The sequence below is a fragment of the Lissotriton helveticus genome, chromosome 1_1, assembly GCF_964261635.1.
Source record: "Lissotriton helveticus chromosome 1_1, aLisHel1.1, whole genome shotgun sequence".
NCBI lineage: Eukaryota > Metazoa > Chordata > Amphibia > Caudata > Salamandridae > Lissotriton > Lissotriton helveticus.
In genome coordinates this window covers 1,331,683,590-1,331,709,431 of record NC_136057.1, presented here as the reverse complement: position 1 = coordinate 1,331,709,431, position 25,842 = coordinate 1,331,683,590, and positions in this window count along the sequence as shown.

Sequence of the window (25,842 nt, the reverse complement as noted above, 5' to 3'; positions counted from 1 at the left end):
GAATGGTCGGCCTTGTGGCGGGACATGGCGGCGTTTAATCATTCGCTGCACCTGAGGGAAGCTCACCTCAAGACGCTCATGCAGTGGTATATGTGCCCAACTCGGCTTCACCGCATATACCCGGCTACGTCCGACCTATGTTGGAGGGGTTGTGGACTCCTCGGGGACTTCCGCCACATCTGGTGGGACTGTCCGGTGATTAGGCCCTATTGGGAGGAAATTCTCTCCCATATCAAGGACATCCTTCACTATCCCATAGAGGACGATATTGCCTCTGTTCTGTTGGGACTGCGTGAACCCGGTCTTGAACATCAAACCCGGGCCGACAAGAAGATTTTATGGCTCTGTCTGGGCGCTGCTAAGCTTACGCTGGCTGCTGCTTGGAAACGGAAGGAAGCGCCGGCGATATCCCTGTGGCACGCACGACTCTGGAAGCTTCTAAGCATGGAAAGGATGGCGGACATCTTCCTAGGTAACTTTAAGAACTTTCAGTTCCAATGGGGTCCATTGGTTGCCTTCCTCTCCAAAGGTCTGCCCTCAGCTGTGTGTCCTGCATCCTTGAGGTCGCTGCATCTCTTTCAGGTTTAGTATGGAGGATGACTGTGTGTGTATGTGTGAGGGGGTCACCACCATGGGGGGGAGGGGGAGGGGGGGGAATTGTTATCTTCTTGTTCTGGTTATTATGGGTGCTTACTACTCACTGCTGGGTCCATAGCCGTTTGGCTGTGATGTACAGGACATTGGATTGATAACCCCTCTCCTAGGCGTCCGTCTCGATCACTATTGAGGCGAGCTTCACCGAACTATTGGCGCACTGGCTGTAACCTCATGGCGCGGACTTGTTATGCCATACGTGGGGACGAAGCTCCTGATTCGATGTCTTTGCAGGGCGGAATGTGTAACACCTAGTTGCCCTTTTATGTTCTTTGTTTTACTTAAACTTGCAAAATAAAAATTTTATAAAAAAAGGATCTCATTGAATATAATATCAAAGGTGGCAAAGAGATCTTAGAGAATCAGTGCTGCATTATCCCCTCCATGATCGAATACCCAGTGCAGTTCATCTTCCACACGTGCTGACTCAGTGTTGTTTAAAGTCTTGAAACCTGAAAGAACTGGCTCCAGCATTGATTAGCTAGAGAGGTAGGATGGCAACATTTTGTTACCATGCTTAGGATGACAAAATATTGTTGCCATGCTTAGGATGACAAAATGTGGTTGCCATGTTTTTCCTAGTTGTTAATGAGGACTGACAATAAGGAAAACTGAGCTGTAACTAGAGGGACAGCAAGATTGACACTTGTCGTTTTAGGAATTGGAGAAATTATGGAATGTTTGCAACTAGCTAGGACTACTACAGTGTCTAGGGCTGAGTTGCATAAGAATATAAAAGCAGGGACAACAGCATTGATGCCTGGATGGAATAGGCGGCAGGAAAGGATAGTCAAAATAAGTTACTTTATGACCAGATGAGACTGAAATAGTGGTTGACCTAGCATGGAAAGCATTATTGGTTTGAAGTTTTTTCAATTTTCTCGAAGAAAAAAATTTTAAAATTATTACGAGTCTTTTGAGGATTGTGGTTGCCAAAATTCAGACACCTGGGGGATTCCCCTGATGATTGCAGTTGAGAAGTACAATAAGGGTTTTATGCTTCCTTAACCATGTTCTTACAAATGTGAAGACTAATTGAGCATATTGATTTACTATCAAGGCTACAGCCCTTCCAGCAAAATATCTCTAGTTCTGTAGAAACTTTCTTCTTTTAAGGCTGATTTTTAGTGAACCAGGGATCAGAAGGTTTGCTTTGTATAAAAGCACCCTTTTGCTTCAATACTGAGATATCTGCATGATATGATCTTCCTTTCAGCCATATAACTGATTCACGTTTGAGACTTTTCAGTACATTTCGAGAAGCCTTTCCCAGCAAATGGAATTTTTGGTAGATTCAGGAAGAGAGTTATTAAAACTTTCAGAAGCAAAATGATCAAACATCAAGTGAAAATTGGAGTTGGTTTTTAATCGCAGACAGTGTCTTTGATTGCGAGATGGGTGGGACTTTTATCTTCTTAAATTCAAGCAATTTTCCATTTTGATTCAACTATTGGTCCTTGCAGTGCCTGAAAATGACACTTACAAAGAGGTCTGGCTTTGGACAGTAAGGCTTGCGTAGAAATTTCCTGGTGGATAAGCCGTATGAAAACATGGAACAGAATACCCATCTTTCTGATTCTTCCAAATTTGGTATTAGAATCAAGCTCATATTTCCACGGATAACGGGCTTCATGTGGAAGGTACTCAAATGGGGGAGGATGCTCAGAATGGGAGTCATTGCTGCACATGCATTGTTTAGGGCTTCGAGAAAAACAAAGTGGAAGGAGTGATTCCCTTAAGCCTGGACAACCTGGTAGTAGTGCAATCCATAAATGATTTGGAGGATCAAAGTCAATCATGCTAGCAGACTTGATGAAGTTACTACAAAGATTTTTCTCAACTCAGCTATCTCCTTGAGAGCAGAATATACTGTGGTTCCAGACAATTGACTAGCAAACTAGTATTTAAAAATGCATGGACGATATGGAGATTTGCTAAATCCACAGGTTTCTCAGAGTCTGGATCCTTTCAGGTTAGAAATCTTTACATCTTGATTAACAGCTCAGTTATAATGGCATTTCAATTGGAGGCCAGGCCCAGATGCTCTGGTAACAGATATCTTTTTTTCAAGATTAGTCATGAAGGGTCCTTTACCTTTTTCCTCCTTTTGTGATGATATACAGGTCTCTGGGACAGGCCTGCCTGCAGAAAGCTGATGTTTTATTTATAGCAACTCTTTCAAAAGCTCAGATGATTTACTTTTGTTTATTAGAGGGCAATCTCGTCTCGGTGATGTAGAGGCCTCTGGGCCTTCCTGGCATCTTCTGGGACTTTCGGAAGAGGCTTCAGAGCTTATCCAAGCTTTCTGGGCACCAAATAAACATAGCATACTAATCATCTTACGTACCTTGGACTTGCTGGCGTGTGGAGAGGAATTTTAATCCTGTGTCGGAGCATGTTCAATTCTTATTGCACTTTGAAGGGTTATAGATTGGCCATTTCTGCATTTTATGCAAGGAACATAATAAGCCAGTGACTGAACACCCATTGGTGTGCAGGTTACCTAAAGGAGATAGAACCCTTACCCCCAAAACCATGTTATTCAGCGTAGTGGGATGTGACCTTGGGTCATTGGTTGTTTCACTTTTGGCCAGATAACAATGTACTTCCATTAAAGATATTATCTGCCACGTTTTTGAAGTTATTATATTTGAGATCATTCAGGAAAGTGTCGAATATTCGATGTTTGATTATCACCTCAATACATTCTTCTCCAACTGGGTCATATTTTACAATCTTGAGATACATTGTAGAATGCTTCTACTGCCGAGACCTACCCTCCCTTTAAATCCTATTCTACAGTTTGGTGCAATTTGGTGTGTTAAACAGTCTTTTACTGATACTAGGGAATTGAGAATGCCCTCTAACCCTTTGCCACAACTTCGACTTTCCTCCTTAGTCACTGCTCAATTTGAGCTGGTGGTTGACGGTACACATCAGTGCATATATATATTTGAGATTTCATCAGTGAAGTCGCTGACCATGTCATGGGTGAAGTAATATGTGAGTTCATAAGCAATGCATTAAAGGACGCAAGTTATTGCTAGCTCACTAATAATAATGGCTGAATTTCTCTGGTTTTGTACAAATTAAATATATATATTCACTGAGAAACTAAAGGTTACAGGAAAGTTATCTGATATATATATATTCACTGAGAAACTAAAGGTTACAGGAAAGTTAAGAAGAAGAAGAATTTATTGTTCAGTTAATAAAAACTTACAATGTAACGCCTTTTTGCAAATTTCATACATAATATCACAAATTAACAACTTTCTAAACGCACAATTGAAAAATAAAGTTTATTCCCATAATTAAAACAATTGATTCCTAGTTAAAACTACCTAAAAATATACTGCCAACATGCGTTTTTTCGACAGACATGTTCCACCTACCATTTCCACTGTGCCTAAAGTGCCCTATTTCCCTATTAATTATTATTCATGCTACACGCTAAGGTAATTCCATTCAGTGGGGTAACAATTTACTATGGTATGACCTGCAGGGTATCTTACCAAGCTTTTTATTGACCCCTGGCAATAAATAACGTGAGATTACATCATATAAGGTTTTAAAGTGCAATATGCCTTTTGTAAAATCATCTCAAAGCTTTACAGGTACTAGGCCCTTATTTTCACTTTGTTCAAAATGCTCATATAATAATGAGCCTGTGTGACACTTGTTATAGTTACACACTAAATAATATAAGTTATCCCAATCAGTGGGGGTAAAAAATTAATTACTATGATATGTCCTGCTGGATATCTCACAAGCTTTTTTATTTTTTACTGGTCCCTGGCATTTGATAAAGTGAGCACACGATAAATACAGTTTTAAAGTGCAATGTGCATTGTGTAAAGTCATCTCAAATCTTTACAGTTACTAAGGCCTTATTTTTTCCAAGTTATTCAAGGTGCCCACCATATAATAATGAGCCAGCATGACTCTTGCTATGATTATCTCCCCTTCCTAGCAGTTTTTTTCTAACTTGATAGAACAATGAGAAGCGAAAACCCTTCACTGTGTACTGTACTGTACAGGAACGTTAAAAATTAGGCTGATGTTTCACTCGTACAGAACCAGAAAAATTCAGCCGTTATATTTAGTGAGCTAACTAATATAAAAACTTAATATGCTGCCAGTACTCTCCAACAACTTGGGGATGGAGCACCTTTAGAGGGAGTTACTTGCGCCTTTAAATAAAGTCACTTTTAAAACAAACAAAAAACATGTTTGCTTAAATCAGGCGATCTGTACAAGATCTGTTCTCTGCGCACACGCTAAATGTAAATGTAGTTGAGCTTATATAGCGCACAGCTACCCGCACTGGGTTTCCCGGCGCTTGCTTAGGGAACCCGTCCTGGTATTCCCCTGTGAGATAGCAGGGTATCCACAAGGTGAAAATCAGGCATCCGAGGGGCCGTTGAGGAGATTAAGCAAGCTATTGCCCAGAGTCACAGAGTGTGAACCCATGAGTCAAGGAGGCACCGGGGCGAGAATTATCGAGTCCGTGGAATTTTTAGCCCAAGACCCACCGAGGCGGGGAATTGAACCCTGGTCCTGGACCGATCTCAGCTTCTGGGTCTGCTGCCTCTAACCCCTGAGCCACACTTCTCCGCTACCAAATACGTGTACACACAGGGTTACACACTTTACAAGAATAAGAATAATTATTGCCTATTCTCAGCCCAGTAACATGTGCATTTACATTAGGCAATAGTCATAAACACAAAATAATTATTGTCCTCATAAAGGATAGTATTAACAAGATCAATATTGTCCCAAAATGTCCTCTCATCAAAAATGCATGTAAAGTCCCAAGCACTTAACACAGAGATAACTGAACCGGAAAGAAGACTAAGGTAAAATAAACATTGATTGAAAACTTAGCTCTTCCAAGTGATTCATGGGCTCAGCAATGTCCTTGAACTCTGTCTGAACTTGAAGATGGGAGAAATGCCTGCAGGCTGAGGTCACAGTTCTTGCTGAAGAGGAGAAGGTTCTGGGAAATTCTTCCTTGAAGGCTTGAATGATGCAGGGCTCTGTGGAATCCTTGAACGATGTGCAGGAATCAAAAAGTCAAGCAACCAGTGCTTAGAAGAGCAAGGCTATTTATAGCCTGGATCCTGGTCGTTATCTGGGCATGTTCTGGCAATGTGTCAATTCAATTACCAAGCATATGTTTAAGCTGCAAAGAGCAGCTGTCTCATTTAAATGCACATTCTCTCCGGTCTCCTTACTTCCAACAAGCATTGGCAAAAACAAATGTTAAAAAGGAAAGCAATATACAAATAAGCATTGGTAACAGAAAACAGCAACAAATGAATAAAGAAAGAAACCACTGGTCTCAGTTAAATCATTGTAGAATTACTGCAACATGATTAATCTTTTGACCTCATGTATGTAGGCAAATAGCATATGGCGAGCCAAGGATAGTGTGACAGGAATTCTTGACAGTCCTCCCTCTCAAACGTCCTGGTAGTGGTTGGGGTTTAGAGGGATTTTGATGGTGAAACTGTTGCACTAATCCGGGGGCATGTACTGAAGAAGCGGTTTCCCAAGAATGGTCATCTGCGCTGTAACCCTTCCTTGCCAATAAATAATGCAATACTCCTCAGATTCTCTTTGCATCCAGAACCCTCGCCACTTCAAACTCCCATTTTCCTTGTACCTTAATCGGGGGGGGGGAGGTGATCCTGTCTGAGTATGGGGAGAGTAGGGTCGTAGTAAAGAAACATGAAAAAACGTATGAATCCAATCATTTAATGGGAGCTCTACTTTTACTGTCACAGAATTGATCATTTTGGTGATGGTAAATGGTCCCAGGTATTTTGGGTTTAATTTACGAGATCCGTCCATGTTCAGGTTTTTAGTTGAAAGCCATACTTGGTCTCCTATTGCGTATTGTGGAGCTGGCAGTCTATGTTTAACTGCTTGTACCGCGGCCAGGGCGACTGACGCTGGAATCTGGGGATCAGGGTTCGATCCCCGGCGGCAGGTTAGCCCAGCACCATGTGACTCTGGGCAATAGCTCGCTTAATCTTCCCGACGGCCCCCAGCGCCTAGAGACCCTTATGGGTGATTGTGCGCTTTACAAATGTGGATTATTACTCTAAGTGTTTCTTAGCTTGTGTCTGTATGTGTACTAGTTGGTGATGATGTTCATGGACTGCTGGGACCCGATTAACAACAAATGACTGCAACACAGGGAGCATTCTGGGATGGTAACCAAACATACAATCAAAAGGTGAAACTCCAGTAGCAGAATGGATTGAATAATCATACACAAATTTGGCTAGTGGTAAAACCATATTCCAGTCGGTGGCCATGGTAGCGAGAAAACAACGCAATTTTTGCTCAACGGTCTGATTTAGACGTTCCGTTTGACCATCCGTTTGAGGATGGTAAGCGGAGGATAGACAAACATCAATTTTCATAGTGGAACAAAAACTTCGCCAAAACCTAGCAACAAACTGTCATCCCCTATTGAACACTATCGATCTTGGTAATCCATGTAGTTTGACCATTTATTGTACAAACAGGCTAGTGAGTACCTTAGCCGAGGGCATGCGTTTTAAAGGAGCAAAGTGTGCCATTTTTGTCTAATAATCTTTTATCATCCATATGATGGAAAAACCGTTTGATGTGGGTAAACGGGTAATAAAATCCATGCTTATGGTATGCCAAGGCGCAGGTGGGACAGGCATTGGTTGTAAAAGACCAGCAGGTGCAACATTAAGATGTTTGGATTGTACACAGAATGGACAGAAATTGACATATTCTTTAACATTTGATAGGAAGGTGGGCCACCAGAAGTCTCTCTGCAATAATTCTATCATTTTCTTTACCCCTGAATGACCGGTAAATGCTGTGTCATGATGCCAGTGAAGGACAGTTTCACACAATTCCTGTGAGGGATTGTATAACCGGTTATCATGACATAACAGATCTCCTTGGTTAACGGTATAAGGAGGTGTGGACTCCTTTTGTTGCGCTACCTGGACCTGTTCTAAGAAATGTTTGAGAGCACATATGGCAATGATCTTGTGTTCTGGAATAATAGCGGAAGGTGGGTCAGTGTTCTTGCCTGGAGCTGGAAAATGTAATCGTGACAGCGTGTCAGCCTCCTACTGTTCTTTTTCAGGCCTGAATGTGATTACAAAATCGAATTTGTTGAAAAACAAAAGCCAACGTAGTTGTCGTGCGGTTAATGCTTTGACATTCTGGTAGAATTGCAAATTTCGGTGATCAGAGTAAATGATTATAGTGTGACGGGCTCCTAGAAAATGGTGACGCCATTCATGAAAAGCAAGCTTGATGGCCAACAACTCTCATTCGGCCACCGTATTGTTTTGCTCAGCAGGCAAGATTTTTTTCAAAAAATAGGCTACTGGATGTAAATGCCCCAATGTAGGATCTCTCTGGGACAAAATACCACCAACAGCAACCTGAGAAGCATCAGCCTCCACATAGAAGGGTTGTGAAGGGTCTGGGTGATGTAATTGAGGGGCTTCGGTAAAGGCCCGCTTGAGTTTTAGAAATGCTGCTTATGCTGCTGAGGACCAATTAAATGTAACTCCATTTTTGAGGAGCTGGGTAATGGGTGACACCACGGAGGAGAACTGAGGAATAAACGGTCGATAAAAATTGGCGAAGCCCAAAAATCTCTGAATGTCTTTCTGTGATCCGGGTGTTTCCCCTTTCAGAATGGCCTGAACTTTGGAATCATCCATAGCTCTGCCATTGGGGAAAAGTACGTAACCCAAAAATTCAATGCGGGTAGCATGAAAAACGCACTTCTCTAACTTAACAAATAACTGATGTTTCCTTACTCGTTGTAACACAGTGCGGACATGTCCTACTTGTTCTTCGGTGGTGGAGGAGAATATCAGGATATAGTCTATGTATACTACTATGAAGACCTCCAGGAAATCGTGCAGCACATCATTGATTAAAAATTGAAATGTTGCAGGAGTATTACATGGACCGACCGAAAGGCATCACTGTGTATTCAAAAAGACCGATTTTAGTCCTAAATGCGGTCTTCCGTTCATCCCCATCTTTTACTCTAATTAGGTGGTATGCACCTCTCAGGTCTAATTTGGTAAAGATGGTGGAATTTCGTACCTGATCTAATAGTACCGGTATTAAGGGGAGTGGATAACGTTTTTTTACTGTCATCTTATTTAAGGCGTGATAATCTATACAGGCGCAAAGTTCTTTGTTCTTCTTCGGGATGAAAAAGAGTGGCGAACTGACGGGGATGTAGATTGTCTAATAAATTCTTTCAGTAATAAGTCATCCAAGTACTCGCGCAAATATTGGGTCTCGGGTTCAGACAAGGTGTATACTCGACTGCAAGGTATAGTAGCTCCGCGGAGCAAATCAATACGGCATTTCTACGACCGGTGGGGTGGTAACTTAGTTGCCTGTTGTTCAGAGAACACATCATGAAAATCGTTGTATTGTTGAGGAAGAGTGATTTCAGGTTCCCCCTCATGCACCTCATGCTCCAAGGTTGGATTCTCAAGCATGGAGGCACAGTGCACAGGTGTTATAGGATGTTGATCAAGTGAATAGCATTTCTGCCAACAATGTGCAAAATCTAATGTAACTGTGCATTTGCTCCAATCAATTTTAGGGTTGTGTAATTGGAGCCACGGTATTCCCAGTATGGCTCCAAACACAGGGGTGTCAATTAAATCAAATTGGATCTGTTCAGTGTGCCCATCAGCACAGATCATGGTTACAGGAGAGGTCTGGAAAAGTATTAAACCTGACGATAATTCGGAACCATCTACGGCACGCACAGGTTCAGGAACCTCTTTCGTGATGTCCAGGAAATTTCCGGTAGCCCCAGAATCCAACAATATCGGAATAACCTTTCTAGTCTGAGTTGAGGAGAGCAATGTGACAATTAGAGTTAAATGGCGAGGCGTAGTTGTCATGGTGTTTCCTAAAACATTATAAGAGGCCAAATAGTCTTTTGTGCTCGATAAGGGGGCCTCACTCCTTATCGGGCCTGGGAATTTTCTGACTGCTTACATTTTACGAGCGGGAGAGGGGACTCAGCTGGGAGAGAGTAGTGCTGGAGGTCGGCAGGGGCCGCCAAGCAGTAGCCAGAATTCCTTTTCGAGGGGGAGGATGGGGGAGCTGCAGGCAGGCGGACAGTATGAGTAAGAGAATTACAGACGACCAGCTTTTTTCATGGAAGTCTGCAAAGGTACCTTTGTTTCATGCTTCGGCGCAGCAGCAGCCCCAGGACATTTTTAATCCCAGGCTTAACAACAGTGATTCCAAGGGGACTAAGGCTGAGCAGGCACTAAGAGACTCGAGTGGGGTCTCTAGATGTGCGCTTAGGAGTGTGGGGAGGAGGCCGCTGAAGTTTTTGTCTAATCAGATAGGCTCTCCTGTTCCCAGTAATAAAGAGGTGTTAGAGGTTAAGGCTAAGGGTAGGCCCATTGTCAAGAACAGTAGTAGTAATAAAAGCTGTAAGAAATTGGGAAGGGGGTTTTATTAGAGAGTAAGATCAAGGTGACCCCCTCACGTAGGTCCTTTTTTAAGGTGTTGCCGAAGACTCTGATATTGGAGGGTAAAACTTTGACAAAGTTTACTGGGCCTCCGATATCCCCAAAAGCTAAACAGGATTATTCAGGTGGTGAGTCTAGATTGGTCGTTGCTGGGGACGGCTTGGAAGAGGTGCTTGGACTAGATTCTGTTGATTGGTCTAAGCATTTAAGTCCTAATCGCGTTCAGGTCCTGTCATTAGAGATGGAGGAGGGTGATGATGTTTTACAAGTGCAGGATGAGGCGAATTCAAGTGTATCATAGCAGGTTTCGTCCCCCGAAGTAAGCGGCTCTGGGCTTATTACTGGCCCCCCTAATAGTCCGAGCACACTTGGTGTAGAAGGAAAGCAGCCTGATCATTTTGACCAGCAGAAGGAGGCAGAAGCGGAACAGGAGAGTAGTGATCTCTCTGTTATTGCTTTGCTTAAAAATTTAATTTGGAGATGCATAAAAGATTTGAGGTCTCTGAACAGAATCAGGAAAGTATCAGGGTGGCTTATGGCTTGCTGGAGAAAAAAATAGACGATTTGAGCAGCCGTACAGTGGTATTAGAGGGGGAGGTTAAGGACCTTAGAGAGGAAGTGATGGTAAATTGGAAAGAGCTAGAGGTAATCATGATTAAGGATAGGGAGCATGAGGAAAGGGTAGGAAGGTTGGAGAATATGCAGAGAAGAAATAACCTAAAAATGTTGAAACTCCCTGAGAGCAAAGAAGGAACGGATACCAGAAAGTACGTAGTGCAGTTATTGAAGGGTGAGTTGCAGTTGGAGGAGACAGAGGAGGAGATCTCCAGGGATATTCAGAGAGTGCATTGCGATCCTTTCAGGTTGAACCCGAATCGTGCTAAACCCGGGAGAATTCGGATTCATTTTATGTCATATTCCTTGAAAGAAAAGATCTTAGCTAGTGCCCTTAAGAAAAAAACAAATGAAGTAGATGGTGTTAAGGTGGAGGTTATGTCAGATTTATCACCCGTTACTGCTAACAGAAAATGGGAGCTTGGTAAAAGGATTGAGCGGTTGAGGAATTTGGGGGCTTCGGTCCAATTGAAGATCCCTGCGCTGTTAAAGGTTATGTGGAACAACAAGATGCATTCCTTTCGCTTTGTTGATGAGGTTGATAATTTTTTGGAACAGTGACAATCAGGGGGTATGTAAGTCAGGAAATGTCGACACCGTCTAGCCTGTTGATTAGGTTGCTTAGATTTTCTCTTAAAAGAATCTATGCGTATGAATTATAGTTTCATTATAGTTTCTACTTACTTAAGCAGTAAATTTATTTCTAATTGCACCATCCGTCAGGGAGCACCCATAGGCCTTTTTTAGCCATGGGTAATTTGGATGGGTTTTCCGGGGAGGGGGGGTACATAGGTTTTTTTTGGGGTGGGGGTGGGGAGGAGAAGGGGGTAGGGGAAAACACAGAAAAGTCCTCAGAAGCATTTTTCCTGTCAATGGAAGAGAGGGTGTGAGAGAGTGTTGGTCTGTTTGGAATGAGTGGGTGTAGTTCTAAAGAGTTGAGAATTATATCTTGGAATGTAAATGGAATGCGTGTGAAAAGAAGAAGGGATTTGATTTTGCAATATTTGAAGGATTCTATGGCCCAAATAATAATATTACATGAGACTCACTCATCCGGGGAGGAGAGTAAGAAGTTGTTCACGTCTCAGCTGTGGTTGGCCCATGCAGTCTTTACTTCCCAGACAGTTGTGACTAAGGGGGTCGCAGTTTTAATTAAACATGGTCCAAACATTTCGGTTGAAGGGAAAGCGGCCTGCGTACGTGGGAGGTGGCTGATTGTCAAGTTAAAGGTTCATGGGCAAATGCTTATTGTGGTGGGTTATTATGGTCCAAATCAAGATATAGTCCCTTTAGATGACATGGCTAGGGAATTATTGAATTTTTCGGGACAGATCTTCTTGGCAGGAGGTTTTTAATACAGTGCTGGATCACAGATTAGATAGTTCTGAAAGGAGTATAAATAATCCACATTTTGTAAAGCGCGAACAATCACCCGTAAGGGTCTCTAGACGCTGGGGGACATCGGGAAGATTAAGCAAGCTATTGCCCAGAGTCACATGGTGCTGGGCTAGTCTGCTGCCAGCGCTGGGGATCGAACCGTGATCCCCAGATTCTGGAGTCAGCCGCCCTGGCCGCGGCGCCACACCTCTTCCCTCGAGCAGCTGTGAATGCTAAAATGTCGAATAGGGTCAGGCTGGTGATGTAGCAGTTAGGGTTTTGTGATATTTGGAGATGTAGGTTTGGACAGCAGCTAGGATTCACATTTTATAACACAAAATATAATCATAAATCCCGAATTGATTATTTCTTGGTAGATAAAAGGCTTGTTGATTTAGTTGTTCAGGTGGGCCATGTTGGAGCACATTTATCTGATCATTCAGCTATAACCCTCTGCTTGGCGATAGGGGATGGCACCTCGGGTTCAATTTGAAGGTTAGATCGCACAATAGGAGACAAAGCTATTTTTTTTTTAAATCAGGGATCAGTTAGGTTAGAGGTTGTATGGGATGCGTACAAGGCATTCTTACGAGGGAGATTGGGAGCTTTCGGCGGCTACGAAAAGGAGACTCTATTATGGTAGGGTTACAGATCTTGAGAAAAACATTTCTAAATTAGAGCTGGGCGCGGTAAATTCTGGTAGAAGGGTTTCTAATGAAAAGCTCCTTCAAGATCTCATGGAATTAAAGCCAGAGCTTGCGGGAGTTTTGAGGGCGAGAGTTAAGGAGAAGCGGGATTCCAGCCAGCTTGCTCACTTTGAGTATGGTGAGGGCCGCAGTAAGCTGTTAGCGTGGAAGACAAAGAGTAACCAAGTTCGGAATCTGATTAAAGAAGTAAAGCATGTGGAGACTGGTTTGATGATTACAGATAATAAAGGTATAGCTGCTGCTTTCTATGAATATTTTGAGAAGGTTTATAAGGAGGATGTGGTGGTTGAAGATAAGGCTGTGCAGAGTTGGGTGGGACTGTTGGATCCCTCATCGGATGAGTTCAAGGATGTTTTAAATCAGGAGATTACTGAGTTGGAGGTTGAGGAGGTTATTAGAGGGGGGAAAGAGGCAAGGCTCCTGGGCCAGATGGCCCCCCTGTTGAAGTCTATTAACCATTGGTTGGGATATTACCACTGATTATATGTCAGTTGTTCAACGAGATATTTTTGGGTGATGCGTCTCTGCCTCCTTCTTTGAATGAGGCAAACATTACATTAATACTAAAGCCAGGGAAGTCTCCCATGTCGGTGGAATCATACAGGCCCATCTCATTACTTAACACTGATTATAAGTTTTTTTCTAAAATTATTGCAGATAGGCTGAATGGTGTCATCTCACAAATAGTTCATGAGGATCAGAAAGGTTTTATTAGAGGAAAATACCTGAAAGAGCTGACCTTCTCCCTCACAGGTGCTATTGATATGGCGTCTGTTCATGATCTTCCCTTGGCGGTTATCGCTTTAGATGCCGCCAAGGCATTTGATCGAGTTAACTGGGTCTATTTGCATGCGTTAGTAAAACACCTTAACTTGGGAATACATTTGAGTAAATCTCTTTCAGCAATATATCAGGCCCCCACCTCTAGAGTGTTAGTGAACGGGATGCTAACTCACCCAGTGACAATTATGCGTGGGACCAGACAAGGGTGCCCGCTGTCACCACTTCTATTTGACTTATATATAGAGCCGCTAGCCCGTAAGATTAGCTCTGCTAGGAATATTGTTCCTTTTGAGTTTGGGGGATGGTCCAAGAAGATCGGATTGTACGCAGACGACATAATTATTTATACTCCTAATCTACAGGAATCGATGACATGTCTCTTACATTTACCTAAACAGTTTGGGGCTGTTTCAGGCTATGACATCAACAAAGAAAAAACAGAAGTTATGGCCTGGAATATAAATACTGAGGGAATTGTATGTAAAAACGAGATGAGGTATCTTGGAGTTAGGATAACGTAGAATATTGCAGATCTTACCAAAGTTAATTTTATTAGGCTTAAAAAGGAGATAAGTGCAAGTTTACGCGGGTTGTCGCATTTACCACTTACACCCTTCGGTCGGACAAATCTGGTGAAAATGATGCTGTTGCCAAAGTTAACTTTTTTATTTGAAACAGTCCCTCTGATGTTTAAGAAGGATTGGTTTGTAAGCTTGCAGAGTGAGATTAGTACTTTTTTGTGGGCCGCGCCTGTCTTGGGAGAAGCTCAGGAGAAGACTTGTTAAAGGAGGGTTAGCGGTCCTTGTCTTACAATTTTATTTGTGGGTTTTTTGTTGAAAAACATCAGGATGTTGTTGGATTTTCTGACTAATACGGTGATTGGGAAAATGTTTGGAGCAATGCTGAGGAAACAAAACTGTAACGAAAATGGCTTCATGTATAAATTCGCTAATCCGAAATTCTTCAAAAAGGTTAGGTCAAAGGTTTTAAGAGACATAGCAGAGACTTGGTTTAGAATCAGGAGAGCTTTGAAAATTCCTTATTATAGCCAAATGGCACCAATTTAGGATGCACCAGGATCGCCACTTTGGTCTAAGGATCTGTTATGTTATGTAATGTTATGTTAATATACACTTATAGAGCGCATTATCACCCAGGGGTATCTAAGCGCTATCAACGGACATACACCACCAATGAGAGACGCAGAGCCACCAGCTCAGAGGGGTCCCCAGGCCTCCAGGAAAAGCACAGTCTTCAGATTCTCCCTAAAAGGGAGTAAATTAGTTTCCTTCCGAAGTTTAACTGGGAGGCGGTTCCAAGCCTGAGGGATTGTACTAGAAAAGGCTCTACCGCCCATGGACACAAGGTTAAACCGGGGACAGGCCAAATTACATGCATCAGCTGACCGAAGGGCCCTACTCGGCGTATAGTTGATCAATCGGTCCTTAATATAGCTGGGGGCTGAGCCTTACATAGCCTTGTGTGCAATACAGAGGCTTTTGAATTTGGTTCTCTGGGCAATTGGAAGCCAATGTAGATCCTGAAGTAAGGGCGTGGCCTGGGTTAGCCTAGGTTTTTTAAAGATCAGTCTGACGGCATCATTCATCACAACCTGAAGCCTAGCTAGAAGGTTTTTAGGCAGGCCATAGTATAACGAGTTGCCGTAATCGAGGCGTGTCAGAATCAGGGCAGAGACCGCCAGCCTGAGAGTGGAGAAAGACAGCAGTGAGGATAGTTTTCGAAGCTGGCGCAGCAAACTGGCACATGCACCCACCACTGCCAACACCTGCTGTGTCATGGATAGCTGGTCATCAATTTTGATGCCCAAGCTTTTTACTGCCCATGCGGCTACTGGAAAAGGCCCTACTTCTGCCGGCCAGAACGAATCAGTCCACAGATTAGGAGCTGTGGTGACCGCTAGGACTTCAGTTTTGTCAGGGTTTATTTTTAATGAATTATCCGACATCCAGTTGATGGTAAACTTGACTATGTCTTGCATTCTCAAGTGAGCCATGGGTGAATGTTCAATCTGGATCAGGATTTGAGTGTCGTCGGCATAATTATAAACCCTGCAGTCCATCAGGTTCAGTGCTGCTATCAGGGGCTGCAAATAGATGTTAAAAAGCAGAGGTGATAAAGCTGAACCGTGGGGCACTCCACATGTCAGCTTAGCTGGTTTGGACACTGGATCAGCTAGTTGGACTCGCTGGGAGCGTTCTTTAAGAAAAGAGGTCAACCAGGCCAGAACCAAGCCCTGGATCCCTTGATTTTTGATCCGTGATAGTTGACGGCCATGATTAACGGTATCAAACGCCGCGGATAAGTCCAATAGGACCAAGGCACTCATAGTTTTCTTATCAGCCCTGAGTCTCAGGTCATACAGCACGGAAAGCATAAACAACTCCGTGCTGTGATGAGCTCTGAACCCAGCCTGATTGGGCTCAAGGAGATGATTACATTCCAGAAAATAGGTGAGAGAATGTAGAACATGCTGTTCTAAAACTTTAGCCAGGAAAGGCAACTGAGAGATTGGCCTAAAGTTCTTTAAATTTTTCGGGTCTGCACCCGGTTTCTTTAGAAGCGGAACCAACCGTGCTTCCTTGAAGTTAGACGGGACAAGACCCGTCTCCAAAGAACGGTTCAAAAGGGCAAGCACTTTATCCTCCATACCCGACCATCCGCCGGAGAGCCTGATTTAACCCGGCCTACCAAGGTGGACAAAGACTCCTTGGTAAGGGGGGGCGCACTAGTCAAGAGATTCGTAATCGGCCTAGGGGGAATGGAAGGAGGCTCAATTGAACAAAGAAGGGTAGGGGTATGACTAATTTCTACCATCAAATCCTGTATCTTATCCAAAAAAAAGATTTGAAAATCATTGCAGTCCTTTTGGCTAAAAGTGGGTTTGGCACCCTAACCGTCCTCAAATCGTTTAGGACCTTAAACACTTCTTTCTGCGGATTAGCAGCCTCAGTAATTGTCGCCTCATAGAATTCGGCCTTCCTCAAGCGGATGGCTTTTTTATATGCAGCGAAATTCAGTGCATACGCAGCGAAAGCACTGGGTTTGTGAGACTTACGCCAGGCTCTCTCGCATTGGCAGAGGGCTTGTTTTTGTTCCCTGAGAGCATTGTTGAACCATAGTGTCCCCTTACCCTTGTCTACTAGTCTGATTTTATGGGCCGGAGCTACTACCTCAATAGCATCCTTAAGTGTCGTCAGCAGGGCAACGCTTTCAGTCTCCAGATCGTCCTTCATGGGCGGAAAGTTAACAGAATGTAATAAAATAGCTGTCAGGTCAGTCGCTTTGACCTGCTTCCAACTACGCAAGGTTTTCCATTCCGGTTTAACTTTAGCTCTTCTTGTAACAAGAGGATATTGGCCTTCAATCAGATAGTGGTCTGACCAAGAGCATGGGGATGCCACTAAGGGACCCATAAATGGGCAGGTTGACCAAACCAGATCCAAAGTGTGGCCCCTCTCATGTGTGGGCCCGCCCACCATCTGACTAAGTCCCAGAGATGCTAAAACCTCTTCTAAATATTTTGTCTGACCGTCCTTCGGGGTTATTTCCCAGTGAAAATTAAAATCCCCGAGCACCGCCAGTCCTTCATAGCGGGTGCAGAAGTCATGAACCAATTTCAAAAAAGGTTCCATAAACCTAAAAGTTGTGTTAGGTGGACGATAGACTAAGAGGAATACCACGCAATCAGTAGGAGAGCAGAACTTGACTCCTAATACGTCAGCGCCTTCAATACATTCGGAGCATAGTGTTTCAGTTTTCAAAGCGTCATTAAAAAGGAAAGCAACACCACCCCCCCTCATATTATCAGGTCGGTTAGCATGAATGGCAATAAAATTAGGGGGAAAGGCCGCCACCAAGTCCGGCATAGAGGAATCGTTAAGCCAGGATTCAGTGACACAGAGGAGGTCCAGGTTGTCCTCTTGCAGCAGCGAGAAGACCTCAAGGCAGTGCCTCTGTAATGAGCGATATTAAGTAGTGCAAACCTGCACCCTTGGCCATTTGCCTGCTTTGGGGGATTGGCCTGTAAAAGGGCCGTTGTTGTATTCCTAGAAGTTGCATGGGGTCTCAGCAGCCCCTCCCTGTCGAGTTTCGCTATCACCCTGTCGGGTAGCGGGTGGGTTGCGACCTTCAGAGACAGCAAAGCCTGCTCGGAATATACCAAAGGGGGGCCAGAGGTCCCAACCATTAAAGGAGATGGGTGTGCAGAGATGGAAGGAGTTATTCCTGGATGGAAAATTAGTTCCCTGGGGGCACTGTGAGGAGGTATGGGGTCGCAGTTTTTCCAGATTCAAATATTTACAGATCCATAGCTGGTCCTATAATAAGTTAGAGGATAAGCTCACTTCTAATACTGTATTCAAAAAAGAAATATCACTGTGGTACTGGCTGATGTTAGAAATGGAGGATGGCCCTTTCAAGTTACCGGAGACCCTGTGGGGAGACTGCTTGCCGGAGATCGCTACAGAAGACCAATGGCAAGTAACAATGGCTATGCTTTAAAAAATAGTAAAGCCTGCAAATTTAAGGAGGAATCATTTTTTTACGTTGCATAGGCGTACTGGTCTCCGAGAAGACTCTTTAAATTTGGTTCAGGTGGCGTGGTGGTGTGTCCCAAGTGCAAAAGCTTGAATGAAGTTGATTTGCATATGTTTCTGCTATGCCCAAAGATTCAGCCGTTTTGGGAGGCCATGAGTAGCTGTTTGTCGAATGCCCTATGGTTGCAGATCAAGGTGAGCCCTGAGTCAGTCATATTCTGAAGACTTGACCTGCAAGGTAAGGGCACTGATGATAATGCTAAGCTTATTTTTTATTCTATAATTTTGGCTCGAAGAGAGATATGTAAACTGTGGGTTTCTCCGGTCTCACCAACAGAAACGGATTGGTTACGAGCTATGAGATTTACTGCGAAAATAGATATTTCGGATCGGATGAAGAAGAGATAAAAATTTTGGACTCCTTTTTTGACATGTTTTGTGTGAGGGTAGGGAGTTTTGGTTTTGAAAAAGTATGAATCCAATGATTAAGTCTTAGCCTGCTTCTGCTGGTGAAAGTCTTCTTGCTTACTGGGAAGATCTGGGGTTTGGGCTGACGCGCTGTGAAGGAAGACTCCTTGTTCCTTTCCCTTGAAGGGCTCGGTCTGGATGGGAGTTTTTATTCTAAAAGCGTTGTTTTGTCCCTTCCTCTATAGCCAGTAAATGAGGTGGAAAAGCCCAGGGTGGTCTTGTTGAGTTTTGAGCTGCAAAAAGGCAAATGAGGAAAAAAAAAGAGAAAATAAAAAGCGTAACTTTCTAACTACATTTATAATTTTAGATATAAATAGATATGTACACATGCATATATATCTAAATGTAGATACACACACACACACATATATATATGTACACTTTATTCCTGTACTTTGAGCTTATAATCAAGAAATAAATGCCTATGCTTAGTTTGATCTTGCAATTGGTGGGGCAAGCTGCAGAGCCTCCTCTTGAGGGCCCGGGCACTTATTTTGAGGCAGTGCTGGTTCAATGGTTCTACTAATGTGTTATGGGTAGTCTTTCTCTATGATTACTACTTCTGTTCTGCTGAAAAACATTATGTTTTTTTTAGAAAGAAAAGACTGCATAATATTCTCCTCTGTGTTTTTGATAAAAACAGAACTTTCCTTTACTATTCAGTTAGGAAAATCCAAGTGTTTAGACACAAACCCATCTACCTTTGTTAGCAGATCAGGCTTTGTGTCAAACTCTGTGGGTGGTAGTGTGGGAATGCTCATGTGTCAACCACAGGACACCCCCTAGATGCAATGAAGCATGAAGTAGTACAAATTGCTACTGTTTGTTAAAGTAAGGCAATAATAGAGCACAAAATGAGTTTTGCACTTGAAAGTATATGACAGTTCACGCTTTGCACTGCATAAATTACTTTTGGTAACTATTCACCAGTGCAAAATGTTGATGAATCTGGCCTTTTTTTTATCTTTTTTGCACTGCAGCTAAAACTCACACACTTATATATGAGCCTTGTACAATCAGAAACAGCAAAATCACACATAATCATGTATGATCTCTCCAATGTTACAGCAAGTCTCATATGAGAACCCATCACTCTCATGTACACACCTTAAATCTTGTATGCTCAAATGGCACAGCTGAAAATTAAATTACCTCTCATCTGTGCTTTGCACACACCTCCTAATTACCTCACTAAAAGTAAACTAAGCCTTGTCAAAATGTTAAATATGCTGGAGTTGTGGAGTAATTTTAGTAAGTATGCATTACTCTCATGATGTAAAATTACTGAAAATATGAAAATACTCCAGCTAGAGTTATTAAGACTACTTTGGGACAACAATCCTATGGCAGGAGCACAGAAACAATGAACTAGGGGGCATATTACCAAGCAATAGCGATAATTATCGCTATTGCTTGGTTAGAGATAAAAATTTACCGCTGAGCTGCGGCGATTTTTATCGCAGATAAACCTTGGTATTACCAAGGTTTATCGCAAATGTGATAAAAAACGGCCACAATGCATGAATATCGCTGAAAAGTCAGCGATATTCATGCATTACCGAGCTAATGCTCTTAGCCATGTTATCCACCTCCCATTGGATAACATGGCTAAGAACTGCTCGGGGGCAGGTGTTAGCTTTTGGAGATATTCGCGCTTAGCGCGAATATCTCCAAAAGTTGGTAATAGGAGATAGCGATGTTAGCGACTGTTTCCAGTCGCTAACATCTTGGCACGCCCACTTTGCATGTCATTAGTGATAAATATCACTGACATGCAAAGTGGGGCCCAAGATGGTCGCTATCTCCTACTAGCTGTCGCTAACTGGTGTTAGCGACAGCTAGGTAATAGGGAGATAATTTTATCTCCGCTTTCTTGGCTTTTAAAGCCAAAAAAGCGGAGATAAACCCCCTTGATAATATGCCCCTCAGAGAGTTTGAGCTGCTGCAGGCTACTGCTGTTTGTGCAAGGATACATTTTGCCCTAACAAAATAACGATAAATGTTGGATTACACTTGGGAGTAGTTTTGCGGTAATTATGCATGAGATAATCACATATGCTATGCCCATGCCTATAAAACACCTACTATGACAATACAGCCCTCTATGACATACCACATCACATGTATCAGTGTCCCCGTCTCAAAAAAGCTATTTGAAATAATTCAAACCTTTGATCCCTTATAGGGATACATCGTCTGCAAATACCAAGAAATGAAAGACAACGCATTTCGAACAGCATCCTTAGAAATAAGTACTTTATGTTTCATGAGTTGCGCTCCAGGGTCACTTATTGTCAAATAGAAATACAGGAGTAGGAACAAATTACACAATTGACATGTTTAAAATCTCTTATCATTTAACATACATTGTGTACGTGCAGAAACACGTACATATATCTCATTAACTTTAATTTCAAAGACTATGTGTTTTGGCTTTGTCAATGCTTGTTTTGTCATGGCTTTTGTAAAACTCTATTGTTGCTTGAGATGTCTGGACCTCACCAATATAAAAAAAAGGAAAGGAACATTGGAAAAACATGAATATTTTTCGTTCTCAAAAGGCACACACTTTGCCACAGTAGCCCATGGCACTTAAGGCAACTACTTTGTGGATGTGTGTGCCAGAGAGCAGCTCATTTTGAAGCTGGGGAGCCAGGTTCAAGTCTGGCAGGAGGCTCAAGCATCCTGTGATTTTGGGCAAATCACTCAATCTCCCACTGCCCAATAAAAAATGAATGTGTCCATCTGTATTGTAACTGGTGTTCATGTTAAGCGCTCTGATACCTCCGGGTCGAGTTCGCGCTATATATAATTGAAAAATAAAAGCTCAAAATCAGGTTAGTGGACTTAGGCTGACCCATTGCCCCATGCTATATGCTGTAGTGGACGGAAGAGCAACATTACAGAAACAATAAGAGACCAATGGATGAAGAGGGCTAGCTGCAATCCACATACATAAGTATATTACACATATCAATTTAATAACATTAAAAGGTCTTGGCTAACCCCGAACCCCGAACCTAAAAACTGCAACACTATCAAAACAGCTTAATAAAATATCCATAATGGGGAAAGTAAAACAGAAACTGATCACCGTAGTGGAAGTGCCATCCTTGGTAATTTACTACTTACCTACCTTCCACAATCTGAGCTCTCGTGCTGCCAAAATGTGCTTCTGCCTCCTGCCTCTGCAGCAGTGGAGGCTATATAAAGAACTCCAGCTGCAATTAGTTGTTGACAACCGTGGCTGTTAACCAAATGACCTCAGTGTATATCCGTATCGCCTCTGCCTGCCAGATTATCCCAAGCAAGAGAAGGTTACGAATCTGAGAAGTTTGTTTGCAGTCATAGAACTTTTTTGAAATTCTTATATCGGGCACGTACACAGGAACTTCATAAAATGTATAATCGGATCAATCACTTTAGCCCTTCTAGCTGACAGGTAGAATTAGTTTCATTCCAAGCAGGCAAAGAGGTTGCTCAAAGTTATGGTGCAAGATTTAAAACTTATACACACACCTAGGTACACCTAATAACACATAACACCTCATCAGGGGTAGCAAGCGCTATATCAATACAAACCCTTCCCTCTTCCATCCCTTCACTATCATTTTCATCCCAAATAACAGACTAACATGTCCACCACTCAAATTAATTTCCCTTTTCCCTAAACTAATTCACCACTAACCCTTTTTAGTGCTACTCACCGAAAAGCACAACACCTCATCAGGGGGAGCAAGCGCTATATAACTGCAAACCTTTAACTCCTCTATGCCTCCACAATCCTTCTCAATCCAAATGACCGGCTAACCACAGCTCAAATTAATTTCATATTTCACTATACTAATTCACCACTAATCCTTTTGGGTTCCAGAGTAGCGTGCTGCTCACCGAAAAAGCGATTTGATGCCTCATCAGGAGTAGTAAGCGCTATATAAATGCAATTACAATGGCAAAAAACACACACATTATGCACGTATGTGATGTGCTGGAGAATCACTTGCATACTAGAGGTCTGTGTTCTCAACCTTAATGTTATGTGAAAAGGTGGGGACTGGTGTGGCCGTAGAGGCGCCGCACTCAGCCCTAATGAAACTTACATAAACGTGGTGCCATGAGACCCCAAAACAGACTTTTATATGTAAAACAGCAAAACAGTGTCTGTAGCATGAGCCTGACGATCCTAAAGAGATTAATTCTTGTATGACATAGAACTGATAGATCGGCAATCTCTATGTAATTCATTTCTGTCAAGTTTGCATAGTTCACCTTATTACTGCTAATAAGCAGACCCGTTAAAAACACGACATGCATATTTGCATTTCAAAGTGCTCTGCAAGTAAGGTACGTATTCATTCATTAGCCACATTTAATTGCTGGTGATTTTTCTAATAATATAGGATGCCAGTGTAGTTCCCGGTGAAGAATAAAAAGCTGACAGCCTTGTGATGTAAATGTCCACTTTTCACAAAGCCCTTAATATTGATTCCCAGCTGGCTGCTTAATGCACCAACCATAACAAAGAACTGAACTGGGACACAGAGCGATAAAAGAATCATTAGTCCGAGTTCAGAGTTTTAGTCATGGTGAAGTGAGGGTCAGAAGTTAACAATCCCCACCCAGGCCCCAGCCACACCAGAGACTGAGAAGGGCCGTCCGTCACTCACCGGCCAATGAAAGAGCCCACTCCACTTGGAGTATGTATTTCTTTAGGCAGAGATGTCCGGCATTAGTGAGACTCGTGTGGGGCGAGGAGGGTCTTGGGTGTGGGGAGGCTGAATAGTGGAGACAGCCCCGCAGAGCTATGCGAGAGTGTCCCTGCTGCTGGCACTGCGCTTGGTGTTGGTGAAACGAGTCCACGATGCCCTCACCCCTTCGGGCCTCTTCCTGCCCCCAACCCTACCCCCAGCAGGTGATAACCATGAGGTGGACATCTTTGAACTCAGTCAGCCCCCACATTGACCATTCATGTATCGACCCCAGGACAGGATCTGCCCCAGGCTTTACTGTCCTGGCAGCCTCTTTCGTCTGATGAGTTGTCATTTGGGACTGGAACCTCCGGTCCGAGGAGCCCCCTGCCCTTGTTAGCCAGAGGTCACTGCAGGTCCGAGCAGCCCCCTGTTAGCCAGAGGTCACTGCAGCTCCGAAACACTCATGTTAGGTGGGCACAGTCACTTTCTGCTTGCACCGTTGGCACCCATATATGTCCTGGTACCTGCTCATTATTGTTATGTGTATGGCACACCAATCACCGGGAGGAGGGTCCGTGTGCAGGTAGGGTGCTTCTCAAAGAAAAAGAGGGCCTTACACATGTAGTGTTGCGCTCTAGTCTCCGACACCCAGCGTGATAACGTGGTGCGCCGGAGCAAGAGCGGAACACTAACGCATGCGCAGAGAAAGCACGCGAACGGAGAGAAGCGACAGAAGCGACCGGAGCAGGTCACAGTTAGACGCTCGGCGCTCTTTTGTGTAGCGATCAGTAGTGGCAATAAATAGAGATTGAACCACCTGTCCAGCCTGCAGTGTCCTCTGTGGGGGGAGAGTTATACAACATTACAGTGGCGACGAGGACTGGGATCACCCCACCAACTCCTCCGCAGCGACGCAGAAAAACAGAGCTGCAGCTAAGGACACAAGGAAGCAAGCAGGTCAGACATAGGAGAAGAGGGCACCGCATGGTGAGCGTGCCCAGAGCAACAGCGCTATCCACAAGAGAGCGTGGAAGCAGCGCACAACCGCAGCAACCCACAAACACACGGCCCCAAGCCTAATTAACCAGTCCCGGGCCAGCACAAACGCGCAGGGGAACACGCAGCAGCGACCCTGGCAGAAGGAAGGGACAGTAATAAGGAGGACGGACAGGAACGCCTCCCTAGTGAAGCACAAGGAAGAAATACCGGTACACCCGGCAGCCCCAGAAGTCAGGGAGACACAGTCCTAGAAGAGAGCCTCAGCGCACCAGGAAGCCCGGGGGCCCAAGACGGAGAGTCCAGAACAGCACCTAGAATGAGGAATCAAATGACATCCCTCACAGCACCCGTCCCCTTCCTACCCAGACCAGGTGAGCCCCTGGTGAAATGGGAGGACTGGAGGGAATATTTCAAGAACTATGTGGAGGCCTTGGAAGATGAAAATGGTGAGCCATTTCCCAGTGCTAGGAAGAAACGGTTATTACTACATAACCTGGGCCCGGAAGGTGTACGTGTATTTGCAAACATTGTGACTGCAGTGAGGCAAGCTGCGGACGACGATGTCTTCAAGCACGCCCTAGAAGACCTTGATAATCATTATCGGCCGGCGGTATGTGTATCTATTGACCGGTACAACTTCCAACAAAGGAAGGGGAGTCCATTGACGATTATGTGGCTGCATTGAGACGCCTAGCCATCACGTGCAAATATGGACAACTACAAGACGAGTACATCAAGGACCAAATAGTAATGCACACCACAAACAAATCAGTCCAGGACAAGTTGTGGGTGCAGGGAGAAGCATCACTCAAAGACGTGATCGCAATGGTAAAGAAAGCTGAACTCTCTAAACGCTGCGCAGAAGCAGCCAAGAAGGAGAACCCTCAGAGACAGATGGTCAACAAAATTGATGAAACTCAATTGTCTTCCAGGCAAAGGAAGTCTACTGGAGATGGGAGGCACGAACCCAGGTAGACAGGGAAACAGACCTCGCCGGGAGGGCAGACCGTAGTCAGCAAGTTCTCGTGCTACAGATGCGGGAGTACGGCTCACTCAGCACAGGACAAACGGTGCCCGGCGTTCAGAGCCAGATGCGCATTCTGTGGCCTGGTAGGCCATTATGAGAAGGTGTGCCGCAAGAAAGGGAAGAAGTCCATGGTGAAATACATCGGGCAGCCCCAGTCAGAAGATCAAACTGAAGATGACCAGGAAGAAGATGACATGGTCTTGTGCGTTGAAGAACAGGTGTTGGAGGTAACGGGCAAACGCTCGGACAAACCACGCACAGACATGCTGATTGGAGGAGTGAAGGTTCACATAGCGATTGACTCGGGGTCACCATACTCCATCGTACAAAGATCGGTATGGGAGGAAGACTTTGTGCCCACCCTGGGTCCGCACTTAAACCCACCAGACATACGACCGATTTCATACACCAGCAACGCAATACCTATGGTAGGGT